This window comes from Aotus nancymaae, unplaced genomic scaffold, assembly GCF_030222135.1.
Source record: "Aotus nancymaae isolate 86718 unplaced genomic scaffold, 86718_ANA_hifiasm-v0.15.2.pri h1tg000106l, whole genome shotgun sequence".
NCBI lineage: Eukaryota > Metazoa > Chordata > Mammalia > Primates > Aotidae > Aotus > Aotus nancymaae.
In genome coordinates this window covers 2179977-2192810 of record NW_026988521.1, presented here as the reverse complement: position 1 = coordinate 2192810, position 12834 = coordinate 2179977, and the positions used below count along the sequence as shown (strand labels likewise).

General features: G+C 52.6%; 1 pseudogene; it reads left to right on the top strand.

The window, feature by feature from the left end:
* Positions 1-8664: 8664 nt before the first annotated feature.
* On the top strand, positions 8665-9557 carry LOC110569509 (large ribosomal subunit protein eL6-like; annotated as a pseudogene).
* Positions 9558-12834: the final 3277 nt, after the last annotated feature.

The following is a 12834-nucleotide window of genomic DNA, read 5'->3' as shown; positions in this document are numbered from 1 at the left end:
CAGGCTCACTTAGGGATTGCAGTGGGAAGCAAATGTTGCATTGAGGAATGCCAGGAAGACCCCCACGGTGCCTCAGGACCACCCATGGCCTCTCACATCGAGGGGAGGTGCAGCAGAGCAGAGATGGTGGGCAACAGCCTGGGGCCACACAGCAAGCTAGCTGCCCACCCACCCTCATTTCAGCTGACGTTCTGTATTCTAGCATTATTCCCCATTGCCTGGGCATCAGGCTTCCTCCCTGCCCAGCCCAACTCTCCCCCACGCCCCCCATGTTCACCGTCCCTAGGGAATGCCTGTAGCTCCAGGATGTCTCTTCTGGGAGGAGGAGCACGGAGGCTGGGCCCAGGGAGCTGCAGGCACCCAGGCACCCAACACACAGGTGATCGGAGGCTGCCCACGGGCGGGGGTGCCTGTGGACAGGCCATCTCAGAGCCTCTCCCTTGCACCGGGAAAATGTCTGCTGAGCCATCCCCGGCCTCTGCTGTGGGCATCTCTGCCTCCTATGTGCCAGTGTGGGGGAGGGCTGGCCTCTCCTTAGCACAGCTGGACCTCCCACGGGTCCAGATGCCGCATGACCACTTCAGCGTGTTGTGGGAAGCGGCCGCAGCTGCAGAAGCCAGGGCTGGACAGGGCTCCAAGAGGCAGCCCTGGCTCCTGTGAGCGGTGCCCAGCCGGCCCCCGCCCCCTCTGCCAGGCACCATCCTGTGAACATTCTGTGAACACGGTGCTTAGACCATGCCCGCACCCATCAAGGAGGGACCAGAAGGCCTTGGAGGCCGCGGCCTGGGCTTTGCCATCTGCTGGCAAGGCCACTCAGCTGCCCTGTGCTGACCTCATGGGGATCAGGGGAGGTGATCTCTGTAAGGAAGTATGGCCCGGTTCATGGCGTGTAATCAGGCTCACCAAGCACAGGCAGTGACACGCTCTCATTCGGTCTCACCAGAGCACGGCCTGGCATTCACCCAGTTCCCCATTTGACAGATGTGGACACCGAGTCTCCGTGAGGCCCACTGACTGGTCCTGGGTCCCTGAGGGAGGGTGGCTCAGGGGATGGCGAGCTTCATGCCCCAATGCACCTGAGCTGGGACAGCTAAAGCAGAAGGAGGCTTCTCTGTGGGGCTGGATGTGGGGAGGAGGTGGAGTGCAGCAAGGGGCTTGTCCCTGTGACTTCATCTGTCCATTTTCATCTTGTCCATTTCAGGGAATCCTGACATTCTAGAACATTCTGCATTCACTGGCCAGGGCCAGGGGCTCCCCGCCCCAGCCACGGAGAGTGCCTCCAAGGTCCCTATATGGCCTCTTCCCCTCTGGCCCCAGCAGAGAACCCAACAGGACAGACGTCCTGTGCACTCATAGAAGCCAGAGGGGCCAGCTGGTGCCTTCCAGATGCCACCAACTTCACCGAGTGGAGTGTGGGTCATCGCCAGCGTTCTGCCCACCGATAAGGAAACAAGGTGGTTGACGGCCACCACCAAGGAGCGACAAGGGGCGGGAGTGCCGTCTGGCAGGTCTGAGGGACAGGGGCTTGGCCCACCGCACACAGCACAGCGGCCCATCCTGCGTCTTTTCACACCCACGGCAGCCACGGGACCTCACTGACAGGTGCTGGGGCCAGAGCTGGCGCAAAGTGGCTTTCTCCAGGGCTCGCTGGCCCCGAGTTCCAGAGTTGAGAGTTCTTGCAATGGACTTCGGCCATAGCATCCTCCGTGATTCGATGGACACTGAGGAACAGAGAAAACCTGCCAGTCTCGTAAACAGGGGAACACGAGGAGATGCACTGTGATTTCCATCTCCTTTTATTGAGCTGAGCAGACATTTTATTCTCTCGGCCTCAGAGAGCTACAGGCTTTGTCAGGGGCCCTTAGGCTGCGTGAGGCGTGGGAAATTTTCACTTTCCAGGGAATTTCTGAGTCTGAGCCAAGAGCAAATCTTCAGTCTATTCTTCAGACACCCTGTCCCCTCTCTTTCTCCCTTCCCTCCTTTCTCCTCCTTGGCTTCCCTGCTCTCCTCCCTTCCTTCCTCTCTGCCCCCTCCCTTCCTTCCTCTCTGCCCCCTCCCTTTCTCTGCAATTCTCTCTTCTCCTCCCTCCCCCTTCCTTCCCTATCCCTCCTCCCCTGCTTCCCTTTCCACTTCCCTGCTCCATCCCTTGCTTCCTCTGGCTTCCCTCTCACTCCCTCCCCTCTCCCTCTCCCACTTCTGTTGGGCAGTGGCTGAGCCTTGGCAGGACTGTGCCCAGTCTTGGGAGCCCCAAGGTAGAAATGTGGCCCCTGACTCCAAGTGTACCTGAACTTGGAAACAAGTGAGTACACCCGCCAGGGAGGCTGGGGTCAGGGCAGCATGTAAAAACTGATAGGGTCAAAGCTGGGGAATTTGGAGGCCTGAGCAGTGGAGGAGGATGGTGATGGTGGTGATTGTGATGATGGTGATGGTGATGATGGTGGTGGTGGTGGCGGTGGTGGTGGTGATGATGGTGATGGTGATAATGGTGGTGGTGGTGATAATGGTGGTGGTGGCGATGGTGATAATGATGATGATGGTGGTGGTGATAATGGTGGTGATGGTGATGGTGATAGTGATGATGGTGATGGTGAGGGCGATGATGGTGATGATGGTGGTGGTGGTGATAATGGTAGTGATGGTGATGGTGATAGTGATGATGGTGATGGTGAGGGCGATGATGGTGATGATGACAGTGATGGTGCTGATGGTGGTGAGGTGATGATGGTGATGGTGGTGATGGTGGTGATGGTGGTGGTGATGATGATGTTATGATGATGGTGGTGATGGTGAGGGTGATAATGATGGTGATAATGGTGGTGATGGTGATGATGATGATGATGGTGGTGATGGTGATGACGGTGACGGCGCTGATGGTGGTGGTGGTGATGGTGATAATGATGATGATGGTGGTGGTGATAATGGTGGTGATGGTGATGGTGATAGTGATGATGGTGATGCTGAGGGCGATGATGGTGATGATGACAGTGATGGTGCTGATGGTGGTGAGGATGATGGTGATGGTGGTGATAGTGGTGGTGATGATGATGTTATGATGATGGTGGTGATGGTGAGGGTGATAATGATGGTGATGGTGCTCATGGTGGTGAGGTGATGGTGGTGAGGTGATAAGAGAGATGGGTGCTATGTCAAGCACCTGGTGTGAAGTGGCATCACTGACCTGGGCTCTCCCGGAGGCCTAGTTGGTCCCCCACTACCTCTCAGCACAGCAGCTGGGGTGACACTTAACTTTGAAAACCTGGTCTTCCCACCCATGGTTTCTGCCCAGCGCCGGTCCCAGCCCATGTGTGGGACCGGCCATTTAGCTCTCTAATTTGGTGGTTCCATCTATCTCACCTTACCTCCAAAGTGTGATGTTAATGGTGGAATTTCAGATCTCATGAGACAGTGGAGGCGACATTTTGGGGGTAGGGACAGCCCTGTCTGCAAAATCAGCTCTAAAAGGCCGCCCTGTGCAGGGGCTTGGCCCCTCTCCCTGGGCATATGCTCAGCAGCCTCGTGATGACGTGCTGAAGAGGAGGAAGCCTTACATGGCCAGTCTGGCTGGCTGCGGAGGGGACAGCTCCATCTGTCTGCTCCGGGTTCCCAGCCTCTTTGGCGAGACTGGGCCTGGCTCCCTGCAGGAAACTGTCAAATATTCTTATTCTGTGTCTCTGCAGCCGCCTCCCTCCTCCCGTGGACAGCCTTTTCCAGGCCATTAGCTCGGCCACAGGCCACCTGCCACCCTTGCTGGAGCCCCACACGTTTGTCTAGGGGACAGGGCTGGGACAGCCCATCTCTAGCAGGCCGGAGCCCACTAGATCCTCAGGCGCTGTGAGACTGAAACACACACGTCCTTGTCAGAGCCCGGGGCGTGTGGCTCTGAGCATCACCGAGGTGCTCACATATCAGTCAGAGGAGGGCGTGGCTGATACCCGGCCTCCCAGGCACGGCTGCTGGGCGTAGCTCTGCCGCTGCCTGGCTCTGTGACCTGGGGCCGGCCTCGCCCTCCCTGGGCCTCAGTGTCTTCACTGCAGAAGCATGGGGTCCAGACCGAGGGGGCTGAATTCTTACCCTGGCAGGGGGATTTAGTGCCAGACACTTCTTGTGACCTACTCGTTACATCCACAAAGAAATAGGCCAGCTCCCATTTTTTCCTGAAACGTGAGGCTTCTGAATCTGTTTCTCCGCACTCTCACAAAAAATGGTGCCAGAAAACCCCACTCGATTTTATCTTCAGTCTAGAAATGAAAAGCTCAGCACAGGGATGGGTGACCTGGGACTCACGGTGACAGTAGGGAAGGGTCCCGGGGGCTGCACCCCCTCTGGAAGCTCTAAGGGAGAGGCCCTTCTTTGCTTTTTCCAGCTTCCAGAGGCTTCCTTGGGCCTGCCTGACGCCCAAGACTCTCCAAACCCTCCTCTTTAGCCGGGTGCTGTTGAGGCCCAGGTCTGCCAGCCTCTGACGTTGAGGAGAGGCTAGACAGCTGGATTTTAATGTAAAATATTCTTATTGTTCAGCAGCTAACGCCAAAAGATTTTAATCACTGGATGCCAGCCACGTACACATCCACAGGCTCCACTGGCTTGGTCTGCGGGTCAACAATTGCTGACCTCTGGCCCAGGGGGATGACCCATGAGGGTCTGCCCTTTGCTGTGATGCATCTGGTGAGCTCTCTGGCCAAACAGGGTCTCTCTGATGCCCACTAGAGATGCCAGGTGGTCTCGAGGTATGAAGTGTCTTCTGGCAACAGCTCCACATGATACGGAGGATCTGGGTCTTTACTCAGGGCCCCTGCTGTGGGGCTTATAGCTGCTGGAGGGGATCCAGTGCAGACGGATGGGTCTCCGGGAAGCTCCGGCTGGCTAAGGTCAGCCAGTAGGTGGGATGCCAGGACGCAGTGCAAGGGCAGGGCAGGCAGGTGGGATGGCACAGGGTGTCCCTGGACCTCAGAACAGTCTTCCTCCAGATCCAGCATCTATTTATTCTGCAAACCCTCAGCTCCTGCCTGGGACTGTGCTTCCACAGCTGTCGGCAGAAGGGAGAAACTGACTTGGCCCTGTGGCTGCATGGAGGAGGAGGCGCTGACCGACAAAGAGAAAGGAACAGGGGGCCGTTCCAGGAACAGCCTGTCATTAAGTCCTGTGGGTTCACCTGGAAATGACATGCCTGCATGTGTCCCTTTTATTCTTCTGACCACAACCAACATGCCTGAAGGCCCAGTTCATGCCAGCTTCCTGTAACGCCCCTGCGTGCTGAATTTTCTCATTTAACCCCCACACATCCTGTGACATAGGTGCAGAGCTGCAAACCCAGGGGACCCACGTGCTTTGGGAGCAAAGAATATCCTTTTCATTTTAGAAAGGGTAACATGAGTTCTGTTTCCGGTAATGGCAGAGAAGCTGGCATAGAACAGCCCCGCTGCTATTAAATAACCAAACCAGGAAGAATCCAAAGCAACTGTTTGAAGACACAGGAGAGCAAATAAGAGCAGGCAGGAGCAGGAAGGGACGTGGGCTGTATGCATTTCCTGCTGCTGATGTCACAAATGGCCATAACTCAGTGACTTAAAGCGACACAGCCTTATCATCTAACAGTCCTGGAGGCCAGCAGTCTGAAACCAGCCTCACCAGGCTAAAGCCAGGGTGTCCACTGGGCTGCACCCCCTCTGGAAGCTCTAAGGGAGAGGCCCTTCTTTGCTTTTTCCAGCTTCCAGAGGCTGCTTGCCTTGCTTGACTCAAAATCCCGTCCTCACATCACTCTAGCCTGTTTCTTCCTTCATCACCCCTCCTCCTGCTCACCCTGGTCTCCCGCCTCCCTCTTACAAGGACACTTGAGGTTACCTTGGGCCCACCCAGAGAATCTAAAATGATCTATGCATCTCAAGAGCCTTAATTTAATCACAGCTACAAAGTCCCTTTTGCCACAGAAGGCCATATTCACAGGTTACATGGGTTAGCACATGGATATGGTTTAGGGGGACTTTGTTTTCAGCCCACCACAAGCACATCTATTTATAGTTGTGGTGTCTCTTGATGGACTGGCCCTTTTATGATGGTAGAATGTCCTTGTTTGTCTCTAGTAGGTTTATTTAGTCTGATATTGTTGTGGCCATTTCAGCTGTCTTTTGGTTGTTTACATGGAATATCATTTCATATCTTTTTTTAGCTTATTGAGACAGGTTGGAGTGCAGTGGTGTGATCACGGCTCACTGCAGTCTTGATCGCTTGGGCTCAAGGGATCCTCTGGCCTCGGTCTCCCAAGTAGCTGGGACTACAGATGTGCACCACTGCACCTGGCTAATTTTTTATTTTTTTGTAAACACAAGGTCTCACTATGTTGCCCAGGCTGGTCTCATACTCCTGAGCTCAAGTGATCCTCCTGCCTTGGCTTCCCAAAGTGCTGGGATTACAGGCATAAACTATGTGACCAGCCTCATTTTATATATTTTTACATTTAACTTATTTGTGCCCTTGAATCTAAAGTGTGTCTCTTGCAGGCAGCATATTGTTGCCTCATGAAAAAATGCCTATTTTGGTAATCAGTGCTTTCATATGGAGTGTTTCTGTATTACAAGTGGGTGAACATCTTTGGAGGGAGCATTATTCAGTCTATAAGAAAAGATTTAAAAGGAATGATCTAAGCTGCTTAACTCAAAAATCTATAAAAACGAACAAATATGACTTTCATGAATTAGAAGGAAAGACATAATACAGATAAACAGAAGTTAATTAAATAGAAAACAGATGAACACTATAGAAAAATCAATAAAAAGTGTTTCTATGAAAAGATTACTAAAATTGATAAAGCCCTAATGAGAATTATCAAGAGAATAGGCAAAGTACCCATAGTAAAAATAAAAAAGAGGTATATGAATTCAATAGTGATAGACAATAAAAGATTAATAAGGAGATGTCGTATACAACTTTATGCTAACAAATTCAAACTCAGATAAAATGAAGTGGACAAATTCCTTGAAAAACAAAACTGACACTAGAAGAAAAAGAAAATCTGAATAGCCCTATACTTGTTAAAGAAATTGAAATTGCATTTTAGAACCTGTTCACAGAAACCCAGTTGGCGTCACTGGTGAAATAGTATTGGTTTTATCCAAACTCTTACACAGAGTTGAGCAAGAGGGAATAACTGGTGCCCACACACGAGAAGGACGTTGCAAGAAAATTAATGAGACACCGATATCTCTCATGAACACGAATGCAAATACCCTTTTCAAAACATTCTAAAATCAAACCCACCAGTATAGGAAAAGAATAATACTTTACGACCAAGTGGGGATTATCCAAGGAATACAGAGTTAACATTTGAAAACAAATTCGTGTAATTCTTCCCATTAACAGACCAAAAAGACAGACCACATGGTCGCCTTAGTAAATGAAAGAACAAAAAGTTGATGCAGTTCAATACTCATGTGATTTTAAAAAGTCAGAAAATTAGGAATAGAATCATATCACTGTGATGAGGGGCACATAAAAAATCCTGCAGCTACCACGTTTAATGGCAAAGCATTGAGCACTTTCCTGAAAGGCTGGGAATGAGGGGAGGAGGTCGATGTTTACTGTTTCTATTAACATCGTATGGGAGTTCTTAGTGAGTGACATAAAGCAAAGAAAAAAAGTGCAAAGACCAGAAAGGAATGAGTGAAATTATCTCTAATTATTATTATTTATGATAACTATTAATCAGGTATTTATAATTATTAAAATTCTTCCTAATGCTTATTTATAACTATTAATCATCATGTATTATTTTAATTATTATTTACAATAATTATTCAGTATTTATAATAATTATTTCATGTCATGAAAATGGTATGATTGTATACATAGAAAATCCTAAGCAGTTTTCAAAAAGACTATTTAAGTGAATTTAGCAAGTTCACAGGATAGCTGTCAGATAAATATAAAAACAATCAAAGTCAATATACAAAAGTTATACAAACTGTCAACATACAAACAATATACAAATGATCGATGAACAACTGAAAAAAGCAAATAAAAGATTTTTTTAACATAGCATTGGGGAACCTTAAATAACTGGCAATAAATTTTACCAGAAATGTATGACACACGTACAATGAAAACTACAAGAGACAGCAGACAGAAATGAAAGAAGGCTGCAATAAACAGAGAAAACCCATGTTCATAAATTGGTGAACTCTATATTGCGAAGACGTCCGTTCTCCATAAATTTATCCAGAGTCACTGAATAGAGTCAACGCGATCCCAGTCAAAATTCCAGTAGACATTTGGGTACATTGTCAAGCTGATTCTGAAATTTATATAGAAATTTAAATAACGAGCTGGGCGCGGTGGCTCATGCCCGTCATCCCAGCACTTTGGGAGGCCAAGGCGGGCGGATCACCTGAGGTCAGGAATTTGAGACCAGCCTGGCCAACATGATAAAACCCCGTCTCTACTGAAAATACAAAAATTAGTTGGGCGTGGTGGTGGACACCTGTAATCCCAGCTACTTGGGAGGCTGAGGCAGGAGAATCACTTGAACCCGAGAGGAAGAGGTTGCAGTGAACCGAGTTCATGCCATTACACTCCAGCCTGGTGGACAGGAGCCAGACTAGGTCTAAAAAAAAGGAAAGAGGATTGCTTAGAGACCGGAAGCCGGGGCCTTAGTTCTCTTCCCCATCTTGCAAGATGGTGGGTGAAAAAGTTGAGAAGCCGGATACTAAAGAGAAGAAATCTGAAGCCAAGAAGGCTGATGCTGGTGGCAAAGTGAAAAAGGCTAACCTCAAGGCTAAAAAGCCCAAGAAGTGGAAGCCCCATTGCAGCCGCAATCCTGTTCTCGTCAGAGGAATTGGCAGGTATTCCCCATCTGCCACGTATTCCAGAAAGGCCATGTACAAGAGGAAGTACTCAGCGGCTAAATCCAAGGTTGAAAAGAAAAAGGAGAAGGTTCTTGCAACTGTTACAAAACCAGTTGGTGGTGACAAAAACGGCGGTACCCGGGTGGTTAAACTTCGCAAAATGCCCAGGTATCATCCTACTGAAGATGTGCCTCGAAAGCTGTTGAGCCACGGCAAAAACCCCTTAGTCAGCACGTGAGAAAAGTGCGAGCCAGCATCACCCCCGGGACCATTCTGATCATCCTCATTGGACGCCACAGGGGCAAGAGGGTGGTTTTCCTGAAGCAGCTGGCTAGTGGCTTGTTACTTGTGACTGGACCTCTGGTCCTCAATAGAGTTCCTCTGTGATGAACGCACCAGAAATTTGTCATTGCCACCTCAACCAAAATTGATATCAGCAATGTAAAAATCCCAAAACATCGTACTGATGCTTACTTCAAGAAGAAGCAGCTGCGGAAGCCCAGACCCCAGGAAGGTGAGATCTTCGACACAGAAAAAGAGAAATACGAGATTACAGAGCAGCGCAAGATTGATTAGAAAGCTGTGGACTCACAAATTTTACCAAAACTCAAAGCCATTCCTCAGCTCCAGGGCTACCTGCAATCTGTGTTTGCCCTGACAAATGGAATTTATCCTCACAAATTGGTGTTTTAAATGTCCTAATAATCTAATTAAATAACTGATTACCTTTAAAAAAAAAAAAAAGGAAAGAAATGTAAGTCATGAAGAAGAAATATAAAATTGTAGGAGTGACATCACTTGATTTCGTAACTTAATGTGAAGCTACAGTAATGATGATTGTGGGGCGCTGACGGAAGGATAGTGAGATAGAGCAGTCGACAGAATTGAGTCCAGAAGTCAGCCAGCTGACCTGCCACACAGATGCCAACGCGATCCAGTGGGAAAAGGGGTCTTGCCAGAACAAGTGGGTGCCCATGGGAAGGAGACACACAAAATGGACTTTGATCACCATCTCTGACCATCTACATTTATTTAGAGATGAACATAGGAAACACAAACCTGGGGGTTTCCCCATTGGCCCCCTGGGTGTCCTTTCTCCAAGTGTGATATGAACCTGTTCCCATCCCAGGGCCAGCTGCCAACAGTCCCCTCTCAGGTCCCACAGCCCTGTCTCAGGACTCACAGCCGCCTCTCAGGACCCACAGCCCCCTCTCAGGTCCCACAGCCCCCTCTCAGGACCCACAGTCCCCTCTGAGTTCCCACAGCCCCCTCTCAGGTCCCACAGCCCCATCTCAGGACCCACAGCCCCGTCTCAGGACCCACAGCCTCTCTCAGGACCCACAGCCCCCTCTCAGGTCCCACAGCCCCCTCTCAGGTCCTACAGCCCCATTTCAGGATCCACAGCCCCCTCTCAGGATCCCACAGCCCCCTCTCAGGTCCCACAGCCCCGTCTCAGGACCCACAGCCCCCTCTCAGTTCCCACAGCCCCCTCTCAGGACCCACAGTCCCCTCTCAGGATCCACAGCCCCCTCTCAGGATCCCACAGCCCCCTCTCAGTTCCCACAGTCCCCTCTCAGTTCCCACAGTCCCCTCTCAGGTCCCACAGCCCCCTCTCAGGATCCACAGTCCCCTCTCAGGATCCAGAGTCCCCTCTCAGGTCCCAAAGCCCCCTCTCAGGACCCACAGTCCCCTCTCAGGATCCACAGCCCCCTCTCAGGATCCCACAGCCCCCTCTCAGTTCCCACAGTCCCCTCTCAGTTTCCACAGCCCCCTCTCAGGTCCCACAGTCCCCTCTCAGTTCCCACAGTCCCCTCTCAGGTCCCACAGTCCCCTCTCAGGTCCCACAGCCCCCTCTCAGGACCCACAGCCCCGTCTCAGGATCCCACAGTCCCCTCTGAGTTCCCACAGCCCCCTCTCAGTTCCCACAGCCCCCTCTCAGGATCCAGAGTCCCCTCTCAGTTCCCACAGCCCCCTCTCAGTTCCCACAGCCCCCTCTCAGTTCCCACAGCCCCCTCTCAGGATCCAGAGTCCCCTCTCAGTTCCCACAGCCCCATCTCAGGTCCCACAGCCCCCTCTCAGGATCCCACAGCCCCCTCTCAGGATCCCACAGCCCCCTCTCAGGATCCCACAGTCCTCTCTCAGTTCCCACAGCCCCCCCTCAGTTCCCACAGTCCCCTCTCAGTTCCCACAGTCCCCTCTCAGGTCCCACACTCCCCTCTCAGGATCCCACAGTCCCCTCTCAGGTCCCACAGTCCCCTCTCAGTTCCCACAGTCCCTCTCAGGTCCCACACTCCCCTCTCAGGTCCCACACTCCCCTCTCAGGATACCACAGTCCCCTCTCAGGTCCCACAGTCGCCCCTCAGTTCCCACAACCCCCTCTCAGTTCCCACAGCCCCCTCTCAGTTCCCACAGTCCCCTCTCAGGTCCCACAGTCTCCTCTCAGGATCCACAGTCCCCTCGCAGTTCCCACAGCCCCCTCTCAGTTCCCACAGTCTCCTCTCAGTTCCCACAGCCCCCTCTCAGTTCCCACAGCCCCCTCTCAGTTCCCACAGCCCCCTCTCAGGTCCCACAGCCCCCTCTCAGGATCCCACAGCCCCCTCTCAGGATCCCACAGTCCCCTCTCAGGATCCCACAGTCCCCTCTCAGTTCCCACAGTCCCCTCTCAGGTCCCACAGCCCCATCTCAGGTCCCACAGCCCCCTCTCAGGTCCCACAGTCCCCTCTCAGGACCCACAGTCCCCTCTCAGGTCCCACAGCCCCCTCTCAGGACCCACAGTCCCCTCTCAGGACCCACAGTCCCCTCTCAGGACCCACAGCCCCATCTCAGGATCCCACAGTCCCCTCTCAGGTCCCACAGTCCCCTCTCAGGTCCCACAGCCCCCTCTCAGGACTCACAGTCCCCTCTCAGGATCCCACAGTCCCCTCTCAGGATCCCACAGTCCCCTCTCAGGACCCACAGCCCCCTCTCAGGTCCCACAGCCCCCTCTCAGGACCCACAGTCCCCTCTCAGGACCCACAGTCCCCTCTCAGTTCCCACAGTCCCCTGTCAGGACCCCACAGTCCCCTCTCAGGTCCCACAGTCCCCTCTCAGGTCCCACAGCCCCCTCTCAGGACCCACAGCCCCCTCTCAGGACCCACAGTCCCCTCTCAGTTCCCACAGCCCCCTCTCAGGTCCCACAGCCCCCTCTCAGGACCCACAGTCCCCTCTCAGTTCCCACAGCCCCCTCTCAGGTCCCACAGCCCCCTCTCAGGACCCACAGTCCCCTCTCAGTTCCCACAGCCCCCTCTCAGTTCCCACAGTCCCCTCTCAGGACCCCACAGTCCCCTCTCAGTTCCCACAGTCTCCTCTCAGTTCCCACAGTCCCCTCTCAGGACCCACAGCCCCCTCTCAGGATCCCACAGCCCGCTCTCAGGTCCCACAGCCCCCTGTCAGGACCCACAGCCCCCTCTCAGTTCCCACAGCCCCCTCTCAGGATCCAGAGTCCCCTCTCAGGACCCCGGTCCTTTTGTCCTTCTCAGTAGGTGCCTGTGTTTTATTTTCCTAACCTTCCCTCTGTGAAGCCTCCTGACTTCTTCCTTTCCTGATCTGACCTTGTTCCACTGCAAATTCTAGCCTCCCCCTTCCCCCAGGCCTCAGATCCTTCCCTGCAGCCTTCCTGCCGTTGTCCTCTTTGGAGGCTGCACCAGCTCTTCCCCCTTCCCCGAATTGCTGCAACAGCTTCCTGTGCGTCCCCTGCCCAGCGTGGACCCCCTCCCCCGTTGCTTGGCCACCTCTCGGCTGTTAGTTTGATGTCTTTCACGTGTGTCTGGTATCATCCCTCTCCTGCGTGCAATCCATTTGCAATCCCCCGTAGAGCCCTTCACCGCTGTCCTTTCTAATCTCCCCTTTGTGTCTTTGGCCGCCTCGGTTTCCTTACCGCGCTTTGGCGTCGGGGTTCCTTCTTCCTCATGGTGCCCAGGGCGCACCTCTGTACCTGAGCCTGCCTTGGCTCTGTTTCCCT